The 15,305-nt window shown below is 40.9% G+C and overlaps 1 long non-coding RNA gene across 1 annotated transcript; it reads left to right on the top strand.

Moving 5' to 3' along the window:
• The first annotated feature begins 12,090 nt into the window (after window positions 1-12,090).
• Window positions 12,091-13,808, top strand: LOC133463727 (uncharacterized). The gene is made up of 3 exons (XR_009784364.1): window positions 12,091-12,612; window positions 13,176-13,227; window positions 13,404-13,808. It is a non-coding gene; the product is annotated as an uncharacterized LOC133463727 (long non-coding RNA).
• The last annotated feature ends 1,497 nt before the right edge of the window (window positions 13,809-15,305 follow it).

Here is a 15,305-nt window from a genome sequence, read left to right on the forward strand (position 1 = left end):
TTTGTTGCGGATATTTGCTTGGGCATATACAAAGCCAACTGCAAGGGTACGGTAAGAATGTTATTTCCTGTAAAATTCTAGAACCATGTCTAAATCTTGTATTGGCATTGAGGGCTGAGTATCTGTGACTGGCCATTAATACACATCTATGTAGGTCTGGAAGTATTGGGACAATAATGTCTTTGTACAGCGCTACAATGGGCTGTTTTATCACTCTTGTATTGGCAGAAAGTGAGTATTGCCCCATACACCTGCCTCAGTGTGTTTTTTCAAATGCTGCCAGCAGTTGCAGCGTCAGCAAACACAAGTGAGCCAGTTTCACTGGCAGCCAAGCATGCCCATACCATAGCAGTGCTGCTGCCATGTTTGACATGCTTTGGATCATGATCTGGCCCTTTACTCTTCCATTGTGTTTTTTTTGTTTTGTTTTACAAATTCATCTTAGCTTTTCAACTTCTCACATTAAATCCAGACTTTTTATCTGCTTCATTTGTTTTGATGCAACAAAGGAATGGAGTAAAAATATTTTTAAGCCCCTAAAATATTGGAAGTGCTTTGCTTAAATTCCTAAAAGGTAAAAGCTATTGAACTGTGAAATCTCTCAAACTGAAGTTTGAAATCTATTCTCTGAGGACACTAATGGTTTCATGTCATACCTCCTGTTGTGGATTATGAAGACGTTTATAACAAACGCATCTGGAAATAACTACACTGAATGGATACTAACGTTTCTCTGACTTTCTTTTATTTGAATTAAAGACGGCATATACACAACATTTTGACAATGCACATCTTTAAAGCATGAACATGAACACAAAATAAAATCTAGCATAGCTCTTGTGTCAATAGTTGTAAGAATATGCCATGTTTGCATTTGTAGGTTAGTCAGTTATGTTACTTAGGTTTGCAAAGTTGCATCTGGACAAACTAAAAGACTGATGCAGTATCATTTGCTTAGATGAGACCAAAGTGGAATATTTGATCATAGCTTAATTAAAAAAAAGTTATTTGCTGGGATATAGGACTTCTACGTGTTTTCTTGTCACTGTGTGGTTTAGAGAGAGACTTCCTTTGACACAATGAAAAAGACTGCATTATGTAATAGCTCCACCTTTGCTTTTTTCTGCATTTTGTGATTTAAAAACAAAAAAAAAAAAAACATTTTTGAAATAACTATATTGCAGTAGTTATGCTTGGAATGAGAACGGAGAATATTCATTCATTCCATAAAATAATACTACTCATTTAGCAGATGCTTTTATCCCAAGTGATTTACAGTACATCTGAGAAGAGAAGATCTTGAAAATGCCTAATTATAGTCTAATTCTAATGCTTTTACTGGTCTCGTTCTTTGTTTTTGTTTTTTTTTCTATTTCTGTGACCTTTGACTGGCGTCCACATTCAACAGTAATTGGTATCATCAGAGACGTTGGAGTATCTTTGCTATCACTTTTAACCCCCCCCCCCCCCCCCCCCCCAAAAAAAAAGCCCACTAATTGGGGAAAAAAAGACGTCTAAGATTCATACACTCTGAATTTTATTCTGTTAAGAACTCGTCGATTCAGAAAAACTGGCATCCACATGCACATGTAAGTTCTTGTACTCATAGGCGTCCTTCACAAAAGTATCAGGAGCTCCACTTGGTTTGCAGACACAAAAGTCATTCGAGTTTCATCTGATAATGATAACTTTTATACCAAAGTAACTGTTGTCATGAATGAAGGAGACAAGCAACAACTTATGTGATGTACTTTCACTTTAGATGCTTTTATTAAGCGTGTAATTCGGTTCTAATTGTATTTTTCTCATGCTTTTACCCGTGTGTATGGAAGGGATTGTGATTTTGTGATTTTATTTCGTCAAGTGAATCGGGAAGGTTAACGAGATACATGACTCATCAAACGACTTACTAGAAAAAAAAAATGGTCTCCTAATATTTATGCCTTTACAAACCATTTCAGTTGTCTCCATGTTAAATTTGCCTTGCTTAATCTGGTAATGCACACGGAGGCTAGAAAAACCTGTACCGAAAAACCGTCATCTTTACTTGAAAATGCAGAAAATAAATTAATTATTTCATCTGCCAAAGACTTAATTAAATTAAACAATTAAAAAAAACATCAAATACAAAGGTGAATTTTTAGTCTGGTCAATAGTCATTTCAATACTTTGAGAAACAAAGAAACATGTTTCTAGTTTGGGCAAAAACATTCATTAATTTAACTCATGAAGCTATGCAAAAATAGAAATGAGAAAATACTCAAAAGAATAAAAGAAGGTGTCACACTTACATTAAACCAAAATGCACAGTAAAAATTTTAAACATGCATCTTTTGAAGTTTCATTGGTATTCAGGAAATGTGCTGTACCTAACATCCTCTTCTTTTGCTTCATTCTGTTGAAAGAGAAGCAAATGTGATTGTTAGAAAAGGTAAAGAAAGACATGAAAGTTCCTTAAATCTGATTAAACTTTCTTGGCATATTGGAACAATAACTAATTTTATAAGACATATTATCATTGCTTTCCAGCCATTTTTTTTTTTTAATTTTTACATTGTTTTTGGTTCTACCCTTTTTTTGTATGTCATATAGAATATAGAATTCCATTCCATTGCTTTTAATCTTTGCAACATGTGCACCCTGACCTCTTCTCAGCAACTTCAAGTAAAAGCGATCTAGCAATATCTGAGATATGGGATGTTTTGGAAGCTGAATATGTTCAAATAAGCAATGACTGGAACAGAGGTGGAAGGCAAACGTGAAGTTGTGTTACGACTTACCCTTTTCACAATTTATTTCAGCACCATAACCACAGAGCTGTATGTGCAATCTACATCACTTTCACCCCATGGTCTCTGCATTAAAAATAGATTTGAAAAAGTATTCTAAATGCTCATGTCTTTGCACTTAAAAATAAGTAAAAAAAACAACTGTTTTTAGTTACCTAACCGAGTGTTTTGTCTTGTAGATAACATCAGAGTACTTTACTTCCTCTTTGTTCTGTGAATCAGAAGGGAGAAAGTCTGAAAACTGTCCTGCACTTGACTAAATGGTATTAAATATGATAATTTGTGTGAAGGTGAATACAATTTAAAGTTGTAATTCCTGTAATTGGAATATTTGATGAACAATCAAGAATGACTGACTAAGTCATAAGAGATGCCTTCTGAACTGCTGTTACTTCCTGAAAGAGAAACGGAGATTAGAAGACAAAATGTGATATGTCTACCTCAGTCTCGTCTGAGTAAAAACTTCACCCTCCAGAATTGTAATATCTGTCAAAACATCAAAACATTGCAAAGTCAGAAATTGTAAAATCACCACACTTTCTGGCCTCAAAAATAATTATGCATCTAAAATTATAATATTTTACAATGTATAAAACTGTTGCACATAATCAATGTTTATTTTCATGGCTCCAAAAATAGGAAGCTTACATGAGTGTTTTTTCCTCTTTTAATGCCAATAGGAACTTGACTATGATCATGTCAAAAATGCTTGTAATGAGTAACATGCTGTTGACCAATAGAAATAATTCTTGAAAGACCTTTCACATGGTTTCAAATCAATTTTAAAGTTGCATTTTAATAAACACAGGTTACGGTGTGATACAGCATGAATAAATGCATTGTGACCTTTACTCTGACCCTGATCATGAAGTAGTCATGTCCTCACATATACTTGAGAATCAGATTTTTCATGCAAAACTGGGGTAGAATAAAACCACACACAATCAAGACAAAGGCATTCAGGAAATCAAAAGGAGCACTGGGACATATATTTAGAGAACACAATATAAAATAAGCTTTTATTTTGATGTTTTTCATACATTAAGATTACTCGAAAAGAATGTTTTGATTTGACCACAAAGTGGGGAAAGTTCAAATGCAAACAAAGGGAATCGTATTCATGTAACGATTTCTGACCCTTTTTCTTCATTTTTAGCCATGGTGACTGTGGTAATCCCCCCCCACCATCTGTAACAGTTTTAGTTATTAATTGGTAAATTCCTTGGTAAAATAAGTATTTGGTCATCTACAAATAAGCAAGATTTCTGGCAGTATAAAAGACACCTGTCCACAACCTCAAACATATCACAACAACATTTAGAAATAGTTTGTAAGTGATTTACAATACCTCATCCACAATCACTAATACATTTGTTGTTGAGCGGAAATACCAACCACTGTTGTGTGGCCTCAGTCCACTCATGGCCACAGCAAATACTTTAGGGACACTCTCATCGATGGTTACAGTTCCTTTTGTTACTGCTGATGACCTGGTCACACATTCACCACCCAGCCTGCACCATTTCATTTCTCCAGAGCTTCTGTAGCTGCAGTTGATGGTTAATGTTCTCCAATGAATCCCGTAGCTTCCTGATGATCCACATAAAGACCACCCGGTTCGAATGCAAATTCCCATTCAATGGACTGATTGCATTCGAACCGGGTGTAAAGACTGGGTGCACCTTAATGACAAACATGATGAATGAATCACACGAAAAGTGTTAAATTTAAAATTTCCTTCACAGTGCTTAATATTTCCTCAATGTTTTAAATACTTTACTTGAAAAGGAAGCTCACCACTTGTGACTGACAGCTTAAAGTAGATCCCTAACATCAGGTCTGTTATTGAACTCCACAGAACACCAGAAGTTAGCATCATCTTCTGACAGCATCCTTATAGTCACAGTGAATGTTGTTTGGTCTTTGACATCAGTGAATAATAACTTTCCTGAACTCTGTGGTTGGTTTGTTTTAGTTTTTTATTTGCATGATATCCAATAGTATACAGCACACAAGTACTTGACATTGTTTCTGTATTGCGAGTCGTAGAAATGGGACAGAGACAGAAGCTCCAGCCTTCACTATTACTTCACTGACTGCAGTTATGCTGTGAGTTCCTGTAGAAAAAACACAGAAAGGAAAAAAAAGCACATTGTTTCACTTGTGTCAAATAACTCAAAACAATTCTAATTTCATTTTTTTGAATTGATTATCCAATACTTAAATCTGTACATTAAATTGATCAGCACTCCAGCATAAATGTAAGTGCATTAGAAGTCACAAACATATTTGCACTTGACCATCTTCATCAACTTAAACAAAACTCTGAATGATTCATGAAAGGCCAACTGAAGTTTTATTTTTGTTTTGCTGAAACTACACCAGAGATAATCTGTGTAATGGAGTACAGTAAATGTAACAATTAAAACAAATTACACTTGCCTTCTATTGTTGTGCCACAAGCTCCTCGCGTCCCCAGCCCCTCCCCTGCACGGCGTCATAGGGCGAGGGCCGGGCTTCTCCCTCAGCCAGCACAGCTGTGGTTGATTCCAATCAGCCCAGCTGCTCCACCATCATCAAGGGCTGCCTACATAAGCTGCTGAGAGACGATGCCCGGCGCTTAAACGTTGACTACTGTGGCAAGTACCTGCAGCAGAAAGTTTAGTCTCTAGCGTGTGTTTTAGTAGGTCTGCTATTTTTGGTCCTAACTGTTCTTTCCTTGTGTTCCAGGCTCCCTCCAGCCAATCCAGTGTCTCCCCGCTCCACCACTCCATCCACCTCCTCCGGATTGAGTTTACTGATTAAATCCTTCGTTTGCAACTCCAGTCTGTGTCTTTGCTTTTGGGGTCCCTGGCATATTTGGCTAGTCAATTCTTGAGTGACATAAAAAAATGTCTAGACCAACAGGAGCCAAGCCAGGGCTCCGGGGCAGAGAGACCTCCAGAATTACGGGAGCTAGTGTTTGGTCAAGCTACTGAACTTTCCGCACTGCAGAAGGAATTAAGGAAGGCCTTCCCCACTGTCCAATCCCAGATTGCGGATCTTAAGACGTCTCAGTCCACGGTGGGTACTGTGGCTGCCCTTTCGGCCCAGATTAACTCCATATCAGGGACCTTGTCTGGCATACAACGGTCTTTGGATGCCCTTAGAGACCAAGTCTCCGCCAGCAGAGGCCCTAACCCCGGCCCCAACACTAGCCCCAGTTCTTCCAACCTGCCTGCTGTTGTGCCACAGTGGGTTAGCTTGGCTGTCCAGTTATTGGAGGTTATTAATAATTGTATTCAAGAATTATTAATAATTAATAAAGTCAACTTATCAAATTGAATGATCAAAAATTATAAAAAAAAATCCTTGGGCACCACCCTGTTCCTTAAGCAGGGAAAAATGATAACTTAACAGCAGAAAATCAGTCTCAGATGATTAAGGTTTAAGTATAGTATAATTGAAGGGTGAGATTCGAGCACTGAGCTCTGTCAAACAAATCAATTGTGACCAAAATTGCACGAAACACACAAACAACTAATTAAAAATCAATCAGAATTTATTTACATATAGGTGTCAAAAGATTGTAACGTAACACCCCAAATAAGTCCTGATGGCACACTACGTAAACAGGGACAGAAATTATACAATGCAAAAAGTTCCAGTCATCCGTGTGTGTGTGTGTGCGTGCGTGCGTGCGTGCGCGCGTTGGATCTCAGAATGGCTCGGGAATTTATGACCGAGGGGAGCGTCTGGGGGTGTGTGTGTGTGTGTGTGTGCGCGTGCGTGCGGGGGGGGGGGGGGGTTAATACGAGAGGAAAAGAGAGAGAGAGATACAGAAGAAAAGTAAAATAATAGACACTCTTAAATAATTTCTCACTACCAGAAACCCAAGACCTTCTGATCTTTCCCACACAGAAATGCCCCACTGTGAAACTAAACTTCACACGTGCGCTCTGGTCATTCAACCGGGAAATTTAGAAGGGCCTTGTTTTCGGTTGTCGAGAAGCATGTCATAACGATCCAGCAATCTGGATGCAGCCGTGGACAAATAAGAACATAAACAAAAACACTTAAGTTAATAAACACAACTATGACGGGATCAGCAGTCCAGCTCACAGCGTAAACTAACTTTTAAAGTGTATTACTAAGTTTTCTCTGCCCAGACACCAAAAACAGCCTCTCACGTGAATCTTTGCAGTTGAAGAAAAAAAGGGTGGTCGTTCACGTCGAGGCAATGCAGGGTCCCCTAGTTCGGCTTTCTGGGCTCGGAACTGCGTGGGTCACTCGGAACTGCGTGGGTCGTGCAGCGCTGCAAAACGGACGCTCCTTCGTTCACGAAGGAGAAAGCAGGCCCTTGGCTGGCTCCCTGGTGCTACAGCAGAGACCTGTGGGTGAGAAGGAAGAAGCAGAAAAGAGAGAAGAGGCCGGAGAGAGGGGGGCCTTCTCTTTTATAGCTGCGCACAGGAAGTTGATACCCCTTCCTGCAGCTTGGGGTCCTTGTCCAATCGTGGGGGGTTCCTTATCACAAAAGGGGCCACATAGGCAAATCCTGGTGTCCATGGGGTTTTCCGTTGTTCCAAGCTGTGTGGCCACGGTGTCGTAAACTTTAGTCCTGGCTTCGGACTGCGGAAATTTCCACCCCCCCCCTTTGTTCTCCAGACCAAGCTGGAGGTGTCATGAGCTGACCATGAGGCAGAGATCATGAAACTTTAGCTTGGCTTCAGCCCTTTACTGGTCCAAAAGAAATGTTCACCCAACCACAAATGTCATGAATTCATAATCATATGGACGGTGGTCCAACACTGCAAACCCAGTCCTTCCTGCCCACCAGCAAGCTCATTCAGGGCATGGCTTAGTCAGTCCTAGGCTGTTCAATGGAAATTTTAATCAGAGCAAGGGCTTCTTGGCACAATGTGAGTTACTTTTTACTCATCAGCCTTCGAGATACTCTTCTGATGGGTCGAAGATTGCCCTGGTCATGTCCTTGTTGGTCGACGACGCCCTCAGCTGGGCTATTGCCGCAGTAGGGAACAACCCAGCCTTTGCCATCAACTACAGTCAATTCAAAAGTGAGTTTCAAGCAGTATTTGATCACCCTGCAGACGGCCAAGACGCTTCGAGCCGTTTGCTCGCTATCCGCCAGGGGTCACGTTCTGTGGCCCAGTATACACTGCAGTTTCGCATCCTTGCGGCGGAGAGCCGTTGGATTGACCACGCCCTGCTGAGTGCACATCGCAAAGGTCTGAATGATTCCGTTAAAGATCTTATTGTCCGTGACAGTCCAACGACCTTCAACGAGCTCGTATCCCTGGCGCTCAAGATGGACACCCGACTCCAGGAGCGCCGTGCCGACAAACGCATGCCCAGCTGCTCTGCTTCAGTGTCCCATGGCGCGTCAACTTCTACAGCAAGTCCAAACCCCCATTCAGTCATGCTTCCCCCTACTACATCCGGGCCTGGGGAACCCATGGAGATTGACCGTTCGCGCCTCTCACGAGAAGAGAGAGAACAGAGAATGTCCAACCAGCTGTGTCTCTACTGTGGGGAGTCGGGACATTACATCCGAGCCTGTCCGACCCGCCCAAAAGGTCCAGCTCGCCGTAGGGGCTATACTGGTGAGTAAGGCAACTTCTCCTCAGCCCAAGAATAGTCCCAACCGTCTTTTCCCCGCTACTCTCTCCTGGGACTCTCCCCTGTTAGTGCCCTCATTCATTCCTCCATTGAAGCCTCATGAACATCTCCCTAACTCGCCAGGCGGGCATCCCTTTAGTTCCCCTGAACCGCACTCTGTCCACCCGGGCTATCGACGGGCACTCCTTGGGCACCATTTCTTATTCCACTGAGCCTCTCACGCTCACTCTTTCGGGTAACCACTTCGAGTGCATCCGCTTTTTCGTTCTTCATGCTCCCACTGCGCCCCTGGTGTTGGGTAGACCCTGGTTGGAGAGGCATGAACTGCACATCTCCTGGGCCTCTGGTCGGATCTTGGGTTGGAGCACTGCTTGCCATGCGGCCTGTCTGCGCTCCGCCTTGTCTCCTCCCGGTGGTCCAGGTTCCATGTCCTCTCCACCTGATCTCACATAGGGCGAGGGCCGGGTTTCTCCCTCAGCCAGCACAGCTGTGGCTGATTTCAATCAGCCCAGCTGCTCCACCATCAAGGGCTGCCTACATAAGCTGCTGAGACGACGCCCGGCGCTTAGACGTTGACTACTGTGGCAAGTACCTTCAGCAGAAAGTTTAGTCTCTAGCGTGTGTGTTTTTGTAGGTCTGCTATTTTTGTCCTAACTGTTCTTTCCTTGTGTTCCAGGCTCCCTCCAGCCAATCCAGTGTCTCCCCGCTCCACCACTCCGTCCACCTCCCCCGGATTGAGTTTACTGATTAAATCCTTCGTTTGCAACTCCAGTCTGTGTCTTTGCTTTTGGGGTCCCTGGCATATTTGGCTAGTCAATTCTTGAGTGACGTAACATCTATTCCAGTAAGCCATATTGATGACTGAGCAGTAAAGCAATAAATAGTTCAGCGCAACATTGGCTCCCTACTTCCTGATTTTTTTTTTAAACTTTAATTTTTTTTTAAATACACTGACCAAGTGAATAAAAGGACTGAATATGCTTTGTCGGATTGAGAAGTACACTGCAGGAAGTCTGTCATATGTCAATATTTAAATGTAAATATGCAAGCAAGTCCCCTGAGGATCAAGAGCTTAATCCGTATTATGATGTATTCATTTTTCTCAGTTGAAATGATCAAATGCCAAATTCATTTAGGTACACATCTAAGCTTAAAGTGCTTTGTATATTTAGACAAAAATCCCCAAAGGTTTTTTGTGAAGGTGTGAAGCGGCGGACGATGGATGGATCCCCAAAGGTTAATTATATAATCAAGAATGTAAGTAATGTAACAAGGAACTAACTCCAAACACACCAACAAATGTAAAACAGAGGGCTTGAAAAGAAAATAATCTAGGGCCTGAAATAAAGTTGCTGAAATGTTGTGCATCATAAAGCATCAACAAAAATCAGTTTTGTTGAACATAAATCATGCAGTAATTTTAGTTAAGTTAATAGTTATTAGTAGGACTAGTAGGAAGTTAATAGGACTTTTTTCTTTTTCTTGATTTTACTTCATGCATGAAGCAGAAACCAAAGTGAAGTTCAATATACAATACAACCCTGAATTATTTTTTTTTGTGAGGGGAACTGGAAGCTGATGTTGACCGTTTTTCTCGTTCGGTGGTGGTGATGGTCATTATTATAAGCTGATTTGAAAATGACAGTAACTGGTGAAGTATGGAAAGTTACTTATACTTGTCACATCCTTATTTCACTTCTGCATGTCTGCTTCCTGGCTGTTGTCTGCTCCACCCCCCCCAAGTTTTAAATTTAAATATGCATCGCCTTAACCCGACAATTGAAAGGTAACATGGTCACTCATAGCACCGGTCCTTAGTTCAGATGAACGGGAAGGGTTGTTAAGGGTTGTTTCAGGAGGGTGTTCAACATCAAATCAAAATGTGGAATAAAAAATGTATTTCCATACCAGACTGGACAAGGCCTGGGTTAACAATGACCACTAGTATTGTTAACCAGCAGGGGGTCAAAATCTATGTGACTGTGTGTTAAAGAAAAAGAAGAGGAAGGGGAAGCCATGTCTGAATGCGTTATCAGTGAGAAAAGATTAACAAGAGTAAAGGGAAAGCTTTAAAAATCCACAGTGAGATCAACCCTTACCTATAGATTAAACAAATTAGAAGTGAACAAAACGGAGAGCAGAGCTGGAGGAGGCAGAGCCAACGATGTTAAGATTTGTTGTGCCACAGAGAGGGTGCTGGTTCAGTTATCAAAGAGTTATTAACGATGGTCGAAGGACAATCCTTAATAATTAATGTAGATTATCAAATTGAATCATCAAAATGACTTAATCAAACGGGGCACCACCTGATGTAATCAGGAAAATGATAACTAAACAGCAGAATCAGTCTCAAGGTAAATTATTCTTCAGAATAATAGTGAAGGGAGGAGTTCGAACACAGACCTTTTCAACCAGCAATTGTGACAAATATATGTAAAATAATCACAAACAACTTCTCTCATTCAAATTAATCAGAATGTATTTACACAAGTGTCAAGAAGCTGGGAAAACAACACTTCGGATAAATTCTGATGGCTAAACTACACAAAAACAACAACTAACTAAACATAAACGCAGAACTTCCGATCATCCGTGCGTGTGTGTGTGTGTCACGTGACTCAAAATGGCGGACGAGATTTCGTGTTCGTCCAGGGAGACAAGCTCGGGGGTTTTATGACTGGGATAAGAGTGTGTGTGTGTGTGTGTGGTTCGGGGGGGGGCTTAGTAGAAGAGGATGAGAGGAGAAAAGTAAAGCACACAACACTAAAATTATTTCTCACTACCAGAAAACCAAGTTCTTCTGGTGTTTACCACGCAGAGACGCCCCAATGTTAAGCTAACTTCACAGGTGCTCTCTGGCCGTTCAACTGGGAAATGAGGAATGAATTTGTTTTCTGTTGCGGAAGAACAAGTCATCAAGGTCCAGCGACGTGGATGCAGCAGTAGACAAACAATTAAATAAACAAACACACTCAACTGATGAGCACAGTCTTGACAGGGTCAGCAGTCCGGCTCACAATGTAAAACAAACTTTTAAAATGTGTTACTAAGTTTCTCTGCCCAGACATGAAACAGCCTCTTACGTGAATCTTTGTAAATGAAGAAAAAGTGGTTTGATCTGACCGCTCTATGGTCCTTGTTTCCTTGTGGATGAGGGGATGCAGCACGGGCACAGTGGCTGGCCTTTTTCAGCTCCGGGTCGGTCCAAAGGCGTTCACGTCGAGGCATGCAGGGTCCCTGGTTCGGCTCTTCTGGGGATCAGAACCTCGTGGGTTACTCGTGCAGAGCTCCAGAAAAGACGCTTCTTCGGTCACACGATCGCGGGAGAGGCCAGTCCGTGGCTAGTCGCCCTTCGTGCTAAAGTGGTGGTTCCTGCTCACAGGGAACCTCTCGGCAGGTCCGAGGTGCAGAGATCCTGTAGGAAAGAGCAAAGAGAGAAGAGACAGGGAGAGAGAGGGGGGCTTTGCTCTTTATAGCTGGGCCCAGGATGTCAATGCGGCCCTTCCTGCAGTTTGGGGTCTGTGTCCAATCAGAGGGCTGTTCCTTATCACTGCAGGGCCTTAGATGCAAATCCTGCTTGGAGACACCATGGGGGGGATTTCCTTAGTTCCAAACCATGCGGTCAGGTGTCGTAAAAATTGAGTCTGGTCTCAGTCCGAGGCCCAGAATTGGGCCTTAAAGCGACACTACGTAACTTTTCCACCTTAATATCATATTTCCAGAGTCATTGTGATGGTACATCAACTTCCAACAGGTTTAATGACACCTCTGTCATGATCTGAGGGGGTCTGTATCGCTTTCACTGGCACTATGTAACTTTGAGGAGCATGGTAGGAACCCTGCCACACTAAAAAACTACAAATTTTACGACTTTGACTGCTTTACGGCACATACGTCACTTCCCCCTCCTTCCCGATTCGTAGTCGAGACAAAAATGGGCGGGGCTTGGAGCGCAGAGGCAGAGCTCAGCAGAAGCTGGTGTTGAGCTAAACGAGGAGCTGGTATCATGGCCGAAGCAGCGAAAAAAACGAAGAAAATAAAAGTTTTAACGGAGCGGAGGAGGCGAAAAAAAGAAAGCGGGAGAGTAACAAGCTAAATGCCCGGTGGAGAATAAACATTGGCCCGGCGTTCTCTCGCTACAAGCCCTTGTAGCGCCGTCGTCTTGGACGAGATGGTTGAAGGATGTAAAGACGTTCATCACCTCCAGGTATGCACTTTTGTCAACACCTATGTCAGTGTGTTTTACAAAAACAATTATCCTGAAACTACTATAGCTGGTGTAAGTGTTGCTACTGTATCAAATGTCAATATCTATGTAAACCTTTTGACTCTTCAGGTCTGTATCGACAGATACTTATACACTGATGGTAAAAGCAACACATTTGTAGATATAGTAAAATATAGCCAGAAAAATGAAATATATAGGCAAAGTATACACTTCCAGATGAAAAAAATACAATATAAACACCATATAAGCATATAAAATAAATCTACTTTGTTGGAATTATATTAAAATAATAACAAGAGTAGTAAAAGAAACCTTATGGTGTTAATAATGTGTCGTTTTATCTTGTGAGTGTATAAATATATACATTTCTCTAATTTTTCTATAGCTATACATTACTTGCTTTTACTTTCTGCATAATTACAGTGACTTCAACAGAGAAAAAAATTCTAACTTGTGATCAACAAAATATGTTGAATGATTTATAGGTCAGTAATTATCAGAAAGACATAATGTTTTTGGATCTTTATTCTCACACTCTGCAGGACTACATCAGATCTGGAAAACTTCCAGAATCACATCCTCATGCAGGGAAGAGTTCTCCTACACTCCCGCAGTGAATCATCAGGGAAGGTTCTCCTGCACTCCAGCAGTGAATCATCAGGGAAGGTTCTCCTACTCCAGCAGTGAATCACCAGGGAAGGTTCTCCTACTCCAGCAGTGAATCATCAGGGAAGGTTCTCCTACACTCCAGCAGTGAATCATCAGGGAAGGTTCTCCTACACTCCAGCAGTGAATCGCACGCGGACTCTCCCAGCACGAAACAAGGATGGACACAAGATGCTACTGCTACTATAGTCATTGTATTTATTTACAGTAACTTCTTACACTGTTTCATAGTTCAGTTTTTATTATCAGTTCATTATTTTTAGTTTATTTTTCTACTACTCTATTTACACTTGTTTACTTTATTCACAGTAATTTATCCTGTCATACAGTTGTTCATTACTGCTACTGTGATACAGATTACTTATTGTTTATAATAAGTATGTATGGGATAACTGCTGTCACTATGCAAATGACAAAGTTCAAGAATGTTCTATTTTCTGAAAGGTGTGTAAATAAAAGTCTGTCTTGTTTTGCACAAATGTCTTTATTTTAAACACACAAAAACAACTGTACAGGAAAAAATTGAACAAAAAAAAAACAATATCCAAATATTTGCAGTAATCCTCATAAAGGTTCCATTCTAGAGAAGACGGGGAGCCCTGAAACCAGTGTACTGTCCCATTGGGTCTGGAAAGGTGTCTCTTATTTTCCAAACATCATGCTGCCAGAGCACAAACTGGCGATATGTATATATATATGCATATATATATGATATATATGCTGCGTGTCGGTTCTGTGTTTGTGGGGGTTCAAACTCTGATGATGCAGAGGTAGAGGTGTTTTCACGAACAGCAGATTCCTGATAAAACAAGAGACAGAATGGTTATGATACAAATGTAAATGTAGAATTCTATGATCAATAAGAATCAAAATTAGAATGTTTTCACATACTGGGGATTCGTCTTGGGTTTTGGTAATTCTAAAATTACTGACAATATCAACAACAGACAGAGAGATAATAGTGATCATAAAAATGTGTAATTCGCAATGAGGAAGCTTTATAAAATAATAATACAATTGAATAGAATTACAGCACTAGAGGAAATAATGCAATGCGAAGAAAATGTATAGAACATTTCTAGTATTTTTCCTGAGAGCTGTAAAATTGTGCAGGGCTGATCTGCAAAATATAAGGAATGGGCATTCAGTTATTCACAGGTTATAAAGTATGTTTTTATTTTGTCAGTAAGTATGTTGGACTACTAATTTATGATGAAGTCCCTCTAAAAAACGTGACAGGAAAAAGGTGCAGAGCTTTGTAGGGCGCATTATCTCGCTGAAACAACTTAATAAAACCAATTTGAACTTAGTGTTTTTCAACATAGTCATATTATATTGTTTAGCCAAAAATAGATACATTACCTCTTCATTATCCATCCTGCAAACGACCGCTGAAAACAGAAAAGTCGTTTTGAAAGTCCGTCCCGTCTTCTCTAATCAAAACAAATGCAGCGGCGGGGACGGGGGTTTTCTGGCAGTACGCGCTGGTGCTCATGGGAAATGGAGTGTTCTTTCTGGTAAAGCACTACCGATTTTTGTCCAAAGGAGGCGCCAAACTCAACAAAGCTGAAAGTTCCGTTGTGCTGCTTTAAAGCTTATCCAAGGCCTCAACTGTTCACATAATCACACAATTCACATAAGTTCATAAACATAGGACTGTGGCCCAACAGATTTTAAGTAGGCTCTCGCACACTAAGTGACCCTGAATAGGAATAAGACGATCTATAATGGATGGATGGATGGATGGAAGGATGGATAGTGAATACATTAGTGAAAGGATGCTGGAAATGAAGCAGCCAGGTAGAAAAAAAATGGATGACCAAAGAAATTAACGAATGTGGTAACAGAATATGTGCAATGCAGATCCTCTGCTATGTAGATCATTACCGACCTTTCATCAGTAAAACACATCCAATTCAGTTCAGTTCAAAAATACTTCATTAAACACCAAACGAAAATGATGTCTTGCAGATGTCATGATTTAACTCTTCAAAGATTCTGTGTTG

The sequence above is a fragment of the Cololabis saira genome, chromosome 17 (assembly GCF_033807715.1).
Source record: "Cololabis saira isolate AMF1-May2022 chromosome 17, fColSai1.1, whole genome shotgun sequence".
Lineage (NCBI taxonomy): Eukaryota > Metazoa > Chordata > Actinopteri > Beloniformes > Belonidae > Cololabis > Cololabis saira.